Source organism: Stenella coeruleoalba, assembly GCF_951394435.1.
Source record: "Stenella coeruleoalba genome assembly, chromosome: Y".
NCBI lineage: Eukaryota > Metazoa > Chordata > Mammalia > Artiodactyla > Delphinidae > Stenella > Stenella coeruleoalba.
This window is the reverse complement of record NC_137168.1, coordinates 5,086,398-5,105,865: the sequence shown is the minus strand read 5'-3', so window position 1 is coordinate 5,105,865 and position 19,468 is coordinate 5,086,398.

Sequence of the window (19,468 nt, the reverse complement as noted above, 5' to 3'; positions counted from 1 at the left end):
CATGCTCACACAAAGAGCTCACTGTGACTGAATTCCCAGCCTATAACGGCACACACACATACACAGCTCACTATGAATCAATGCACAGCCCGTAGCTTCATGCACAAACAAACACACATGGCCGTGACTCATTTCACACTCTATACCAACACAACACACACAGGACTCACTGTGACACAACACACAGCCTAAAGCAGCACACTTTGACACACACACACACACACAGAAGCACATGACTCACTGTGACTCAATGCACCATCCATACCTGCAGAGAAACACATACACAGAGATGGCTCACTGGGACTCTTTGCACAGACTATTCCAACAAACCCTCACAGACACTAACGGATCACTGTGACTCAATGCATAGCCTCTATCAGCATGCATAAACACACAAACACACTGTTCATTGTAACTAAATGCACACCTTATTACAGCATACATGCATGCCCACAGACACACATGGCTCACTGTGAATCAGTCGACAGTCTCTGACAGCACACACACACACAAACACTCACAAACCCACTGTGACTCAATACACAAACTCTATCAGCACACACACACACAAGGGTCACTGTTACTCAATCCTAAACCTACAACTGAACAGACACACACTCAGACACACACCTCACGGTGACTCAATGCTCAGACTGTACCAACACAGTCACATGCACACAGATCATTGTGACTGAATTCACAGCCTATACGAGCACAAACACACACACACCTCACTATGAGTCAATGCATAGCCTATACCTGCATGCACACACACACAGACACATGGCCGTGACTCAGTTCACTGTCTATACAAGCACACACTCACACACAGCTTACTGTGACACAACACACAACCAAAAACAGCACATGTGGACACACACACAACCAGAGACACACACGATTCACTGTGACTCAAAGAACTGTCCATATTTGCACAGACACACACACACAGATGGCTCACTGGGACCCTGTGCACAGCCTATAACAACAAACACTCACAGATATTAACGGATCACGATGACTCAATGCATAGCCTATATCAACAAGCCTACATACACACCCAAACACGGCCATGTGACTCAGTGCACAACTTATAACAGAACACATGCAGGCAGACACACACACATGCGGCTCACTGAGACTCAATCCACGGCTCTAACAGCACACACACTCAAACCTCACTGTGTCTGAACACACAAGCTATACTAGCACACACACAGACAGACACTGACACACATGGCACTGTGACTCAATGCATAGCGTATCTCAACACACACACACACAAAGCTAACTGAGACTCAATGAGCAGCCTGCACTTGATGGACACACACACCTCACTGTGACTCAATGCACAGCCTATGCAAGCACACACACACACAAGGCTCAGTGTGACTCAATTCACAGTCTCTAACAACACACACCTCACTGTGACTCAATGCATCCCTACAACAGCACAGACACATAGACACACACCTCACTGTGACTCAATGCACAGCCTATACCAGTACACACACACACACATGCACACACACTCATGGCTCACTGTGACTCAATGCCCAAAATTCACCTGAAAAGACACACACACTCACACACAAACCTCACTGTGGCTCTGTGCATGGCTTATACCAGTGCACAAAGACAGACACTCACACACACACCTCATTGTGACTCAATACCCAGCCTATATGTTCACACATATGCACGCTCACACACACACAGCTCAGTGTGAATCAATGCAAAACATATAGCTGCACAGCACGCACAACCACACACAAAGCTCAATGTGAATCAATGCATAGCCTATACAGGCACATATGCATGCACACACACAGACACTATGTGCAGTCTATAGAGTGACACGCAGAAAAACATGGCGCAGTGTTACAAAATGCGCAGCCTCTACCAACAGACACACACACACACACAGCCACACATAAACACGGCTCACTGTATCTCAATGTTCATCTTATACCAGAACACACACACACACACACCACACTGTGACTCAATGGTCAGAATATACCAGAACGCACACATGAAAACAGCTCACTCTGACTCAATGCATGGCCTATACAAGAACATCACACACACACAGCTCACTATGTGTCAATGCAAAACCTATACCAGCATGCCCACACACACACACACACACACACACACACACAAACGGCCATGACTCAGTTCACAGTGTATACAAGCACACACACACACACGGCTCACTGTGACTCAATAACCAGCCTACACCTGGACAGACACACACACACACCTCACTGTGAATGAATGCACAGCCTATACCAGTACAGAAACTTACACAAACACACACCACAGATGGTCACTAACTGCCAGCCTTTACATGCAGACACATGCACAGTCACACACACACACCTCACTGTGAAAGAATGCTCTGGCTGTACTGGCACACACAAACACACACACACACAGTTCACTGTGAAGCAATGGAAAGCATATAACAGCACACACACATACACACAGTTCAATGTGAATCAAGGCACAGCCTGTAAAAGCACACACGCAAGAACACACACACACATGGATAACTGAGACTGAATGCACAGTATGGAACAGCACACACACACACACAATCACACACACACCTCACTGTGATTCAATGTGCAGCCTCTACAAGAACATTCAAACACACACACGACTCACTGTGACTGAATGCGCAGCCTATACCAGCACACACACAAACAAACACAGCTCACTGTGATTCAATGCACAGCCTATACTTGCACACACATGCACATTCACACACACACTTCACTGTGACTCAATGCTCAGCCTATGCCTGCCCAGAGGTATTCAAAAACACACACAGAGCTCACTGTGACTCAAGGCACATTACCTAGCAGCACATACACACACACACACACACACACACATATTTCACTGTGACTCATGTCACAGACTAAACAAGCATCAAACCCACACTCACAGCTCACTGTCACTCAATGTGCAGCCTATATATGCACACTCATACACACACAGCCACAGACTCTCACAGCTCACTGTAATAGAGTGTACATCTTGTACCGCCATAAGAAACTCACAACCACACTCTGACTCAATGTTCAAACTACACCAGCACATGCTCACACACAGCTCACTGTGACTGAATTGAGGGCCTATACCATCACAAACACATAAACCGCTCACTATGAATCAATGCACAGCCTGTACCTTCATGCACAAACACACACACATGGCCGTGACTCAGTTCACAGTCTATACCAACACGACACACACATGGCTCACTGTGACACAACATGCAACCTAAACCAGCACACTTTGACACACACACACAGATGCACACGACTCACTGTGACTCAATGCACCGTCCATACCTGCATGGAAACACATACACAGAGACGGCTCACTGGGAATGTGCACAGCCTATACCAACAAACCCTCACAGACACTAACGGATCACTGTAACTCAATGCATAGCCTATATCAACAAGCATACACACACACACACACACAAATACGGCCATGTGACTCAGTGCACAGCTTATAACAGAATACATGCACGCACACACACAAAAACAAACATGGCTCACTGAAACTCAATCCACAGTCTCTAACAGCACACACACACTCACACTCAAACCTCACTGTGTCTGAATACACAAGCTATACTGTTACACACTCACACAGACACTGACACACATGTCACTGTGACTCAATGCACAGCCTATCTCAGCACACACACACAGACATACAAAGCTGAGACTCAATGCCCAGTCTACACCTGAACAGACACACATACCTCACTGTGACTCAATGTCCAGACTATATGTTCACACACATGCATACTCACACACACACAGCTCACAGTGAATCAATGCAAAACATATAGCCACACAACACGCACAACCACACACTATCTCAATGTGAATCAATGCATAGCCTATGCCAGCACACATGCATGCACACACACAGCCTCAATGCACAATCTACAGAGTGACACACAGAAACACATGGCTCAGTGTTACACAATGCGCAGCCTCTAGCAGCACACACACACACACAGCCACACACATGCACGGTTCACTGTATCTCAATGTACATCTTATACCAGAACACACACACACACACAGCTCATTGTGAAACAATGCAAAACATATACCAGCAGACACCCACACACCCACACTCACAGTTCAATGTGAATCAAGGCACAGCCTATAAAAGCACACATGCATGCACACACACACACAGCAACCTATGACTGAATGCCCAGTATGTAACAGCACACACACACACTCATACACACCTCACTGTTAATCAGTGTGCAGCTTCTACAAGCACACTCACATACACACACGGCTCACTGTAACTGAACGTGCAGCCTATATCAGCACGCACACAAACACACACAGCTCATTGTGCTTCAATGCCCAGCCTATACTTGCACACACTTGCACACTCACACACACACCACACTGTGACTCAATGCTCAGCCTATGCCAGCCCAGAGGTATTCAAAAACACACACAGAGCTCACTCTGACTCAATGCACATTACCTAACAGCACACACACACACACACTCTCACACACATGGCTCATAGTCAGTTCATAGTCTATAGCAGCATCACACCCACACCGAAAGCTCACTGTGACTCACTGTGCGACCTATAGAAGCACACACATACACACAGAGCCACAGACAGACACGGCTCACTCTATCTCTGTGTAAATCTTGTACCGGCAAAACAAACTCACAACAACACTGTGACTCAATGCTCAAACTATACCAGCATATGCAAACAGCTCACTGTGACTGAATTGATTGTCTATACTGGCACACATACATACACAGCACACTATGAATCAATGCACAGCCGGTACCTTCATGCACAAGTACACACACATGGCTGTGACTCAGTTCACAGTCTATACCAAAACAACAAAAACATGGCTCACTGTGACACAACACGCTGCCTAAACCAGCATACTTTGACACACACACACACACACACACACAGAAGCACAAGACTCACAGTGACTTAATGCACAGTCCATACCTGCAGATAAACCCATACAAAGTGATAGCTCACTGGGACTGTGCACAGCCTATACCAAGAAACCCTCACAGACACTAACGGATCACTGTGACACAAATGCACAGCCTATATCTGCATGCATAAACACACAAACACACTTTCATTGTGACTCAATGCACAGCTTATAACAGAACACATGCATGCACACACACAAACAAGGCTCACTGTGACTCATTGTGCCACCTGTATAAGCACACTCATACACACACTGCCACAGACACACACGGCTCACTGTAACTCACTGTACATCTTACACAGGCACAAGAAATTCACAAGCACACTGTGACTCAATGCTCAAACTATACCAGCACATGCTCACACAAAGAGCTCACTGTGACTGAATTCCCAGCCTATACCGGCACACACACATACACAGCTCACTATGAATCAATGCACAGCCCGTAGCTTCATGCACAAACAAACACACATGGCCGTGACTCATTTCACACTCTATACCAACACAACACACACAGGACTCACTGTGACACAACACACAGCCTAAAGCAGCACACTTTGACACACACACACACACACACAGAAGCACATGACTCACTGTGACTCAATGCACCATCCATACCTGCAGAGAAACACATACACAGAGATGGCTCACTGGGACTCTTTGCACAGACTATTCCAACAAACCCTCACAGACACTAACGGATCACTGTGACTCAATGCATAGCCTCTATCAGCATGCATAAACACACAAACACACTGTTCATTGTAACTAAATGCACACCTTATTACAGCATACATGCATGCCCACAGACACACATGGCTCACTGTGAATCAGTCGACAGTCTCTGACAGCACACACACACACAAACACTCACAAACCCACTGTGACTCAATACACAAACTCTATCAGCACACACACACACAAGGGTCACTGTTACTCAATGCTAAACCTACAACTGAACAGACACACACTCAGACACACACCTCATGGTGACTCAATGCTCAGACTGTACCAACACAGTCACATGCACACAGATCAGTGTGACTGAATTCACAGCCTATACGAGCACAAACACACACACACCTCACTATGAGTCAATGCATAGCCTATACCTGCATGCACACACACACAGACACATGGCCGTGACTCAGTTCACTGTCTATACAAGCACACACTCACACACAGCTTACTGTGACACAACACACAACCAAAAACAGCACATGTGGACACACACACAACCAGAGACACACACGATTCACTGTGACTCAAAGAACTGTCCATATTTGCACAGACACACACACACAGATGGCTCACTGGGACCCTGTGCACAGCCTATAACAACAAACACTCACAGATATTAACGGATCACGATGACTCAATGCATAGCCTATATCAACAAGCCTACATACACACCCAAACACGGCCATGTGACTCAGTGCACAACTTATAACAGAACACATGCAGGCAGACACACACACATGCGGCTCACTGAGACTCAATCCACGGCTCTAACAGCACACACACTCAAACCTCACTGTGTCTGAATACACAAGCTATACTAGCACACACACAGACAGACACTGACACACATGGCACTGTGACTCAATGCATAGCGTATCTCAACACACACACACACAAAGCTAACTGAGACTCAATGAGCAGCCTGCACTTGACGGACACACACACCTCACTGTGACTCAATGCACAGCCTATGCAAGCACACACACACACAAGGCTCAGTGTGACTCAATTCACAGTCTCTAACAACACACACCTCACTATGACTCAATGCATCCCTACAACAGCACAGACACATAGACACACACCTCACTGTGACTCAATGCACAGCCTATACCAGTACACACACACACACATGCACACACACTCATGGCTCACTGTGACTCAATGCCCAAAATTCACCTGAAAAGACACACACACTCACACACAAACCTCACTGTGGCTCTGTGCATGGCTTATACCAGTGCACAAAGACAGACACTCACACACACACCTCTTTGTGACTCAATACCCAGCCTATATGTTCACACATATGCACGCTCACACACACACAGCTCAGTGTGAATCAATGCAAAACATATAGCTGCACAGCACGCACAACCACACACAAAGCTCAATGTGAATCAATGCATAGCCTATACAGGCACACATGCATGCACACACACAGACACTATGTGCAGTCTATAGAGTGACACGCAGAAAAACATGGCGCAGTGTTACAAAATGCGCAGCCTCTACCAACAGACACACACACACACACAGCCACACATAAACACGGCTCACTGTATCTCAATGTTCATCTTATACCAGAACACACACACACACACACCACACTGTGACTCAATGGTCAGAATATACCAGAACGCACACATGAAAACAGCTCACTCTGACTCAATGCATGGCCTATACAAGAACATCACACACACACAGCTCACTATGTGTCAATGCAAAACCTATACCAGCATGCCCACACACACACACACACACACACACACACACACACAAACGGCCATGACTCAGTTCACAGTGTATACAAGCACACACACACACACGGCTCACTGTGACTCAATAACCAGCCTACACCTGGACAGACACACACACACACCTCACTGTGAATGAATGCACAGCCTATACCAGTACAGAAACTTACACAAACACACACCACAGATGGTCACTAACTGCCAGCCTTTACATGCAGACACATGCACAGTCACACACACACACCTCACTGTGAAAGAATGCTCTGGCTGTACTGGCACACACAAACACACACACACACAGTTCACTGTGAAGCAATGGAAAGCATATAACAGCACACACACACACACACAGTTCAATGTGAATCAAGGCACAGCCTGTAAAAGCACACACGCAAGAACACACACACACATGGATAACTGAGACTGAATGCACAGTATGGAACAGCACACACACACACACAATCACACACACACCTCACTGTGATTCAATGTGCAGCCTCTACAAGAACATTCAAACACACACACGACTCACTGTGACTGAATGCGCAGCCTATACCAGCACACACACAAACAAACACAGCTCACTGTGATTCAATGCACAGCCTATACTTGCACACACATGCACATTCACACACACACTTCACTGTGACTCAATGCTCAGCCTATGCCTGCCCAGAGGTATTCAAAAACACACACAGAACTCACTGTGACTCAAGGCACATTACCTAGCAGCACACACACACACACACACACACACATAGATCACTGTGACTCATTTCACACACTAAACAAGCATCAAACCCACACTCACAGCTCACTGTCACTCAATGTGCAGCCTATATATGCACACTCATACACACACAGCCACAGACTCTCACGGCTCACTGTAATAGAGTGTACATCTTGTACCGCCATAAGAAACTCACAACCACACTCTGACTCAATGCTCAAACTATACCAGCACATGCTCACACACAGCTCACTGTGACTGAATTGAGGGCCTATACCATCACAAACACATAAACCGCTCACTATGAATCAATGCACAGCCTGTACCTTCATGCACAAACACACACACATGGCCGTGACTCAGTTCACAGTCTATACCAACACGACACACACATGGCTCACTGTGACACAACATGCAACCTAAACCAGCACACTTTGACACACACACACAGATGCACACGACTCACTGTGACTCAATGCACCGTCCATACCTGCATGGAAACACATACACAGAGACGGCTCACTGGGAATGTGCACAGCCTATACCAACAAACCCTCACAGACACTAACGGATCACTGTAACTCAATGCATAGCCTATATCAACAAGCATACACACACACACACAAATACGGCCATGTGACTCAGTGCACAGCTTATAACAGAATACATGCATGCACACACACAAAAACAAACATGGCTCACTGATACTCAATCCACAGTCTCTAACAGCACACACACACTCACACTCAAACCTCACTGTGTCTCAATACACAAGCTATACTGTTACACACTCACACAGACACTGACACACATGTCACTGTGACTCAATGCACAGCCTATCTCAGCACACACACACAGACATACAAAGCTGAGACTCAATGCCCAGTCTACACCTGAACAGACACACATACCTCACTGTGACTCAATGTCCAGACTATATGTTCACACACATGCACACTCACACACACACAGCTCACAGTGAATCAATGCAAAACATATAGCCACACAACACGCACAACCACACACTATCTCAATGTGAATCAATGCATAGCCTATGCCAGCACACATGCATGCACACACACAGACTCAATGCACAGTCTACAGAGTGACACACAGAAACACATGGCTCAGTGTTACACAATGTGCAGCCTCTAGCAGCACACACACACACACAGCCACACACATGCATGGTTCACTGTATCTCAATGTACATCTTATACCAGAACACACACACACACACACACACACACACAGCTCATTGTGAAACAATGCAAAACGTATACCAGCAGACACCCACACACCCACACTCACAGTTCAAAGTGAATCAAGGCACAGCCTATAAAAGCACACATGCATGCACACACACACACAGCAACCTGTGACTGAATGCCCAGTATGTAACAGCACACACACACACTCATACACACCTCGCTGTTAATCAGTGTGCAGCTTCTACAAGCACACTCACATACACACACGGCTCACTGTAACTGAATGTGCAGCCTATATCAGCACGCACACAAACACACACAGCTCATTGTGCTTCAATGCCCAGCCTATACTTGCACACACTTGCACACTCACACACACACCACACTGTGACTCAATGCTCAGCCTATGCCAGCCCAGAGGTATTCAAAAACACACACAGAGCTCACTCTGACTCAATGCACATTACCTAACAGCACACACACACACACACTCTCACACACATGGCTCATACTCAGTTCATAGTCTATAGCAGCATCACACCCACACCGAAAGCTCACTGTGACTCACTGTGCGACCTATAGAAGCACACACATACACACAGAGCCACAGACAGACACGGCTCACTCTATCTCTGTGTAAATCTTGTACCGGCAAAACAAACTCACAAAAACACTGTGACTCAATGCTCAAACTATACCAGCATATGCAAACAGCTCACTGTGACTGAATTGATTGTCTATACTGGCACACATACATACACAGCACACTATGAATCAATGCACAGCCGGTACCTTCATGCACAAGTACACACACATGGCTGTGACTCAGTTCACAGTCTATACCAAAACAACAAAAACATGGCTCACTGTGACACAACACGCTGCCTAAACCAGCATACTTTGACACACACACACACGCACACAGAAGCACAAGACTCACAGTGACTTAATGCACAGTCCATACCTGCAGATAAACCCATACTAAGTGATAGCTCACTGGGACTGTGCAGAGCCTATACCAAGAAACCCTCACAGACACTAACGGATCACTGTGACACAAATGCACAGCCTATATCTGCATGCATAAACACACAAACACACTTTCATTGTGACTCAATGCACAGCTTATAACAGAACACATGCATGCACACACACAAACAAGGCTCACTGTGACTCAGTGTGCCACCTGTATAAGCACACACATACACACACTGCCACAGACACACACGGCTCACTGTAACTCACTGTACATCTTACACAGGCACAAGAAATTCACAAGCACACTGTGACTCAATGCTCAAACTATACCAGCACATGCTCACACAAAGAGCTCACTGTGACTGAATTCCCAGCCTATACCGGCACACACACATACACAGCTCACTATGAATCAATGCACAGCCCGTAGCTTCATGCACAAACAAACACACACGGCCGTGACTCATTTCACACTCTATACCAACACAACACACACAGGACTCACTGTGACACAACACACAGCCTAAAGCAGCACACTTTGACACACACACACACACACACAGAAGCACATGACTCACTGTGACTCAATGCACCATCCATACCTGCAGAGAAACACATACACAGAGATGGCTCACTGGGACTCTTTGCACAGACTATTCCAACAAACCCTCACAGACACTAACGGATCACTGTGACTCAATGCATAGCCTCTATCAGCATGCATAAACACACAAACACACTGTTCATTGTAACTAAATGCACACCTTATTACAGCATACATGCATGCCCACAGACACACATGGCTCACTGTGAATCAGTCGACAGTCTCTGACAGCACACACACACACAAACACTCACAAACCCACTGTGACTCAATACACAAACTCTATCAGCACACACACACACAAGGGTCACTGTTACTCAATGCTAAACCTACAACTGAACAGACACACACTCAGACACACACCTCACGGTGACTCAATGCTCAGACTGTACCAACACAGTCACATGCACACAGATCAGTGTGACTGAATTCACAGCCTATACGAGCACAAACACACACACACCTCACTATGAGTCAATGCATAGCCTATACCTGCATGCACACACACACAGACACATGGCCGTGACTCAGTTCACTGTCTATACAAGCACACACTCACACACAGCTTACTGTGACACAACACACAACCAAAAACAGCACATGTGGACACACACACAACCAGAGACACACACGATTCACTGTGACTCAAAGAACTGTCCATATTTGCACAGACACACACACACAGATGGCTCACTGGGACCCTGTGCACAGCCTATAACAACAAACACTCACAGATATTAACGGATCACGATGACTCAATGCATAGCCTATATCAACAAGCCTACATACACACCCAAACACGGCCATGTGACTCAGTGCACAACTTATAACAGAACACATGCAGGCAGACACACACACATGCGGCTCACTGAGACTCAATCCACGGCTCTAACAGCACACACACTCAAACCTCACTGTGTCTGAATACACAAGCTATACTAGCACACACACAGACAGACACTGACACACATGGCACTGTGACTCAATGCATAGCGTATCTCAACACACACACACACAAAGCTAACTGAGACTCAATGAGCAGCCTGCACTTGACGGACACACACACCTCACTGTGACTCAATGCACAGCCTATGCAAGCACACACACACACAAGGCTCAGTGTGACTCAATTCACAGTCTCTAACAACACACACCTCACTATGACTCAATGCATCCCTACAACAGCACAGACACATAGACACACACCTCACTGTGACTCAATGCACAGCCTATACCAGTACACACACACACACATGCACACACACTCATGGCTCACTGTGACTCAATGCCCAAAATTCACCTGAAAAGACACACACACTCACACACAAACCTCACTGTGGCTCTGTGCATGGCTTATACCAGTGCACAAAGACAGACACTCACACACACACCTCTTTGTGACTCAATACCCAGCCTATATGTTCACACATATGCACGCTCACACACACACAGCTCAGTGTGAATCAATGCAAAACATATAGCTGCACAGCACGCACAACCACACACAAAGCTCAATGTGAATCAATGCATAGCCTATACAGGCACACATGCATGCACACACACAGACACTATGTGCAGTCTATAGAGTGACACGCAGAAAAACATGGCGCAGTGTTACAAAATGCGCAGCCTCTACCAACAGACACACACACACACACAGCCACACATAAACACGGCTCACTGTATCTCAATGTTCATCTTATACCAGAACACACACACACACACACCACACTGTGACTCAATGGTCAGAATATACCAGAACGCACACATGAAAACAGCTCACTCTGACTCAATGCATGGCCTATACAAGAACATCACACACACACAGCTCACTATGTGTCAATGCAAAACCTATACCAGCATGCCCACACACACACACACACACACACACACACACACACAAACGGCCATGACTCAGTTCACAGTGTATACAAGCACACACACACACACGGCTCACTGTGACTCAATAACCAGCCTACACCTGGACAGACACACACACACACCTCACTGTGAATGAATGCACAGCCTATACCAGTACAGAAACTTACACAAACACACACCACAGATGGTCACTAACTGCCAGCCTTTACATGCAGACACATGCACAGTCACACACACACACCTCACTGTGAAAGAATGCTCTGGCTGTACTGGCACACACAAACACACACACACACAGTTCACTGTGAAGCAATGGAAAGCATATAACAGCACACACACACAGTTCAATGTGAATCAAGGCACAGCCTGTAAAAGCACACACGCAAGAACACACACACACATGGATAACTGAGACTGAATGCACAGTATGGAACAGCACACACACACACACAATCACACACACACCTCACTGTGATTCAATGTGCAGCCTCTACAAGAACATTCAAACACACACACGACTCACTGTGACTGAATGCGCAGCCTATACCAGCACACACACAAACAAACACAGCTCACTGTGATTCAATGCACAGCCTATACTTGCACACACATGCACATTCACACACACACTTCACTGTGACTCAATGCTCAGCCTATGCCTGCCCAGAGGTATTCAAAAACACACACAGAGCTCACTGTGACTCAAGGCACATTACCTAGCAGCACACACACACACACACACACACACATAGATCACTGTGACTCATTTCACACACTAAACAAGCATCAAACCCACACTCACAGCTCACTGTCACTCAATGTGCAGCCTATATATGCACACTCATACACACACAGCCACAGACTCTCACGGTTCACTGTAATAGAGTGTACATCTTGTACCGCCATAAGAAACTCACAACCACACTCTGACTCAATGCTCAAACTATACCAGCACATGCTCACACACAGCTCACTGTGACTGAATTGAGGGCCTATACCATCACAAACACATAAACCGCTCACTATGAATCAATGCACAGCCTGTACCTTCATGCACAAACACACACACATGGCCGTGACTCAGTTCACAGTCTATACCAACACGACACACACATGGCTCACTGTGACACAACATGCAACCTAAACCAGCACACTTTGACACACACACACAGATGCACACGACTCACTGTGACTCAATGCACCGTCCATACCTGCATGGAAACACATACACAGAGACGGCTCACTGGGAATGTGCACAGCCTATACCAACAAACCCTCACAGACACTAACGGATCACTGTAACTCAATGCATAGCCTATATCAACAAGCATACACACACACACACACAAATACGGCCATGTGACTCAGTGCACAGCTTATAACAGAACACATGCATGCACACACACAAAAACAAACATGGCTCACTGAAACTCAATCCACAGTCTCTAACAGCACACACACACTCACACTCAAACCTCACTGTGTCTGAATACACAAGCTATACTGTTACACACTCACACAGACACTGACACACATGTCACTGTGACTCAATGCACAGCCTATCTCAGCACACACACACAGACATACAAAGCTGAGACTCAATGCCCAGTCTACACCTGAACAGACACACATACCTCACTGTGACTCAATGTCCAGACTATATGTTCACACACATGCACACTCACACACACACAGCTCACAGTGAATCAATGCAAAACATATAGCCACACAACACGCACAACCACACACTATCTCAATGTGAATCAATGCATAGCCTATGCCAGCACACATGCATGCACACACACAGACTCAATGCACAGTCTACAGAGTGACACACAGAAACACATGGCTCAGTGTTACACAATGTGCAGCCTCTAGCAGCACACACACACACACAGCCACACACATGCATGGTTCACTGTATCTCAATGTACATCTTATACCAGAACACACACACACACACACACACACACAGCTCATTGTGAAACAATGCAAAACGTATACCAGCAGACACCCACACACCCACACTCACAGTTCAAAGTGAATCAAGGCACAGCCTATAAAAGCACACATGCATGCACACACACACACAGCAACCTGTGACTGAATGCCCAGTATGTAACAGCACACACACACACTCATACACACCTCGCTGTTAATCAGTGTGCAGCTTCTACAAGCACACTCACATACACACACGGCTCACTGTAACTGAATGTGCAGCCTATATCAGCACGCACACAAACACACACAGCTCATTGTGCTTCAATGCCCAGCCTATACTTGCACACACTTGCACACTCACACACACACCACACTGTGACTCAATGCTCAGCCTATGCCAGCCCAGAGGTATTCAAAAACACACACAGAGCTCACTCTGACTCAATGCACATTACCTAACAGCACACACACACACACACTCTCACACACATGGCTCATACTCAGTTCATAGTCTATAGCAGCATCACACCCACACCGAAAGCTCACCGTGACTCACTGTGCGACCTATAGAAGCACACACATACACACAGAGCCACAGACAGACACGGCTCACTCTATCTCTGTGTAAATCTTGTACCGGCAAAACAAACTCACAACAACACTGTGACTCAATGCTCAAACTATACCAGCATATGCAAACAGCTCACTGTGACTGAATTGATTGTCTATACTGGCACACATACATACACAGCACACTATGAATCAATGCACAGCCGGTACCTTCATGCACAAGTACACACACATGGCTGTGACTCAGTTCACAGTCTATACCAAAACAACAAAAACATGGCTCACTGTGACACAACACGCTGCCTAAACCAGCATACTTTGACACACACACACACGCACACAGAAGCACAAGACTCACAGTGACTTAATGCACAGTCCATACCTGCAGATAAACCCATACTAAGTGATAGCTCACTGGGACTGTGCAGAGCCTATACCAAGAAACCCTCACAGACACTAACGGATCACTGTGACACAAATGCACAGCCTATATCTGCATGCATAAACACACAAACACACTTTCATTGTGACTCAATGCACAGCTTATAACAGAACACATGCATGCACACACACAAACAAGGCTCACTGTGACTCAGTGTGCCACCTGTATAAGCACACACATACACACACTGCCACAGACACACACGGCTCACTGTAACTCACTGTACATCTTACACAGGCACAAGAAATTCACAAGCACACTGTGACTCAATGCTCAAACTATACCAGCACATGCTCACACAAAGAGCTCACTGTGACTGAATTCCCAGCCTATACCGGCACACACACATACACAGCTCACTATGAATCAATGCACAGCCCGTAGCTTCATGCACAAACAAACACACACGGCCGTGACTCATTTCACACTCTATACCAACACAACACACACAGGACTCACTGTGACACAACACACAGCCTAAAGCAGCACACTTTGACACACACACACACACACACAGAAGCACATGACTCACTGTGACTCAATGCACCATCCATACCTGCAGAGAAACACATACACAGAGATGGCTCACTGGGACTCTTTGCACAGACTATTCCAACAAACCCTCACAGACACTAACGGATCACTGTGACTCAATGCATAGCCTCTATCAGCATGCATAAACACACAAACACACTGTTCATTGTAACTAAATGCACACCTTATTACAGCATACATGCATGCCCACAGACACACATGGCTCACTGTGAATCAGTCGACAGTCTCTGACAGCACACACACACACAAACACTCACAAACCCACTGTGACTCAATACACAAACTCTATCAGCACACACACACACAAGGGTCACTGTTACTCAATGCTAAACCTACAACTGAACAGACACACACTCAGACACACACCTCACGGTGACTCAATGCTCAGACTGTACCAACACAGTCACATGCACACAGATCAGTGTGACTGAATTCACAGCCTATACGAGCACAAACACACACACACCTCACTATGAGTCAATGCATAGCCTATACCTGCATGCACACACACACAGACACATGGCCGTGACTCAGTTCACTGTCTATACAAGCACACACTCACACACAGCTTACTGTGACACAACACACAACCAAAAACAGCACATGTGGACACACACACAACCAGAGACACACACGATTCACTGTGACTCAAAGAACTGTCCATATTTGCACAGACACACACACACAGATGGCTCACTGGGACCCTGTGCACAGCCTATAACAACAAACACTCACAGATATTAACGGATCACGATGACTCAATGCATAGCCTATATCAACAAGCCTACATACACACCTAAACACGGCCATGTGACTCAGTGCACAACTTATAACAGAACACATGCAGGCAGACACACACACATGCGGCTCACTGAGACTCAATCCACGGCTCTAACAGCACACACACTCAAACCTCACTGTGTCTGAATACACAAGCTATACTAGCACACACACAGACAGACACTGACACACATGGCACTGTGACTCAATGCATAGCGTATCTCAACACACACACACACAAAGCTAACTGAGACTCAATGAGCAGCCTGCACTTGACGGACACACACACCTCACTGTGACTCAATGCACAGCCTATGCAAGCACACACACACACAAGGCTCAGTGTGACTCAATTCACAGTCTCTAACAACACACACCTCACTATGACTCAATGCATCCCTACAACAGCACAGACACATAGACACACACCTCACTGTGACTCAATGCACAGCCTATACCAGTACACACACACACACATGCACACACACTCATGGCTCACTGTGACTCAATGCCCAAAATTCACCTGAAAAGACACACACACTCACACACAAACCTCACTGTGGCTCTGTGCATGGCTTATACCAGTGCACAAAGACAGACACTCACACACACACCTCTTTGTGACTCAATACCCAGCCTATATGTTCACACATATGCACGCTCACACACACACAGCTCAGTGTGAATCAATGCAAAACATATAGCTGCACAGCACGCACAACCACACACAAAGCTCAATGTGAATCAATGCATAGCCTATACAGGCACACATGCATGCACACACACAGACACTATGTGCAGTCTATAGAGTGACACGCAGAAAAACATGGCGCAGTGTTACAAAATGCGCAGCCTCTACCAACAGACACACACACACACACAGCCACACATAAACACGGCTCACTGTATCTCAATGTTCATCTTATACCAGAACACACACACACACACACCACACTGTGACTCAATGCTCAGAATATACCAGAACGCACACATGAAAACAGCTCACTCTGACTCAATGCATGGCCTATACAAGAACATCACACACACACAGCTCACTATGTGTCAATGCAAAACCTATACCAGCATGCCCACACACACACACACACACACACACACACACACACACACAAAAAGCCATGACTCAGTTCACAGTGTATACAAGCACACACACACACACGGCTCACTGTGACTCAATAACCAGCCTACACCTGGACAGACACACACACACACCTCACTGTGAATGAATGCACAGCCTATACCAGTACAGAAACTTACACAAACACACACCACAGATGGTCACTAACTGCCAGCCTTTACATGCAGACACATGCACAGTCACACACACACACCTCACTGTGAAAGAATGCTCTGGCTGTACTGGCACACACAAACACACACACACACAGTTCACTGTGAAGCAATGGAAAGCATATAACAGCACACACACACAGTTCAATGTGAATCAAGGCACAGCCTGTAAAAGCACACACGCAAGAACACACACACACATGGATAACTGAGACTGAATGCACAGTATGGAACAGCACACACACACACACAATCACACACACACCTCACTGTGATTCAATGTGCAGCCTCTACAAGAACATTCAAACACACACACGACTCACTGTGACTGAATGCGCAGCCTATACCAGCACACACACAAACAAACACAGCTCACTGTGATTCAATGCACAGCCTATACTTGCACACACATGCACATTCACACACACACTTCACTGTGACTCAATGCTCAGCCTATGCCTGCCCAGAGGTATTCAAAAACACACACAGAGCTCACTGTGACTCAAGGCACATTACCTAGCAGCACACACACACACACACACACACACATAGATCACTGTGACTCATTTCACACACTAAACAAGCATCAAACCCACACTCACAGCTCACTGTCACTCAATGTGCAGCCTATATATGCACACTCATACACACACAGCCACAGACTCTCACGGCTCACTGTAATAGAGTGTACATCTTGTACCGCCATAAGAAACTCACAACCACACTCTGACTCAATGCTCAAACTATACCAGCACATGCTCACACACAGCTCACTGTGACTGAATTGAGGGCCTATACCATCACAAACACATAAACCGCTCACTATGAATCAATGCACAGCCTGTACCTTCATGCACAAACACACACACATGGCCGTGACTCAGTTCACAGTCTATACCAACACGACACACACATGGCTCACT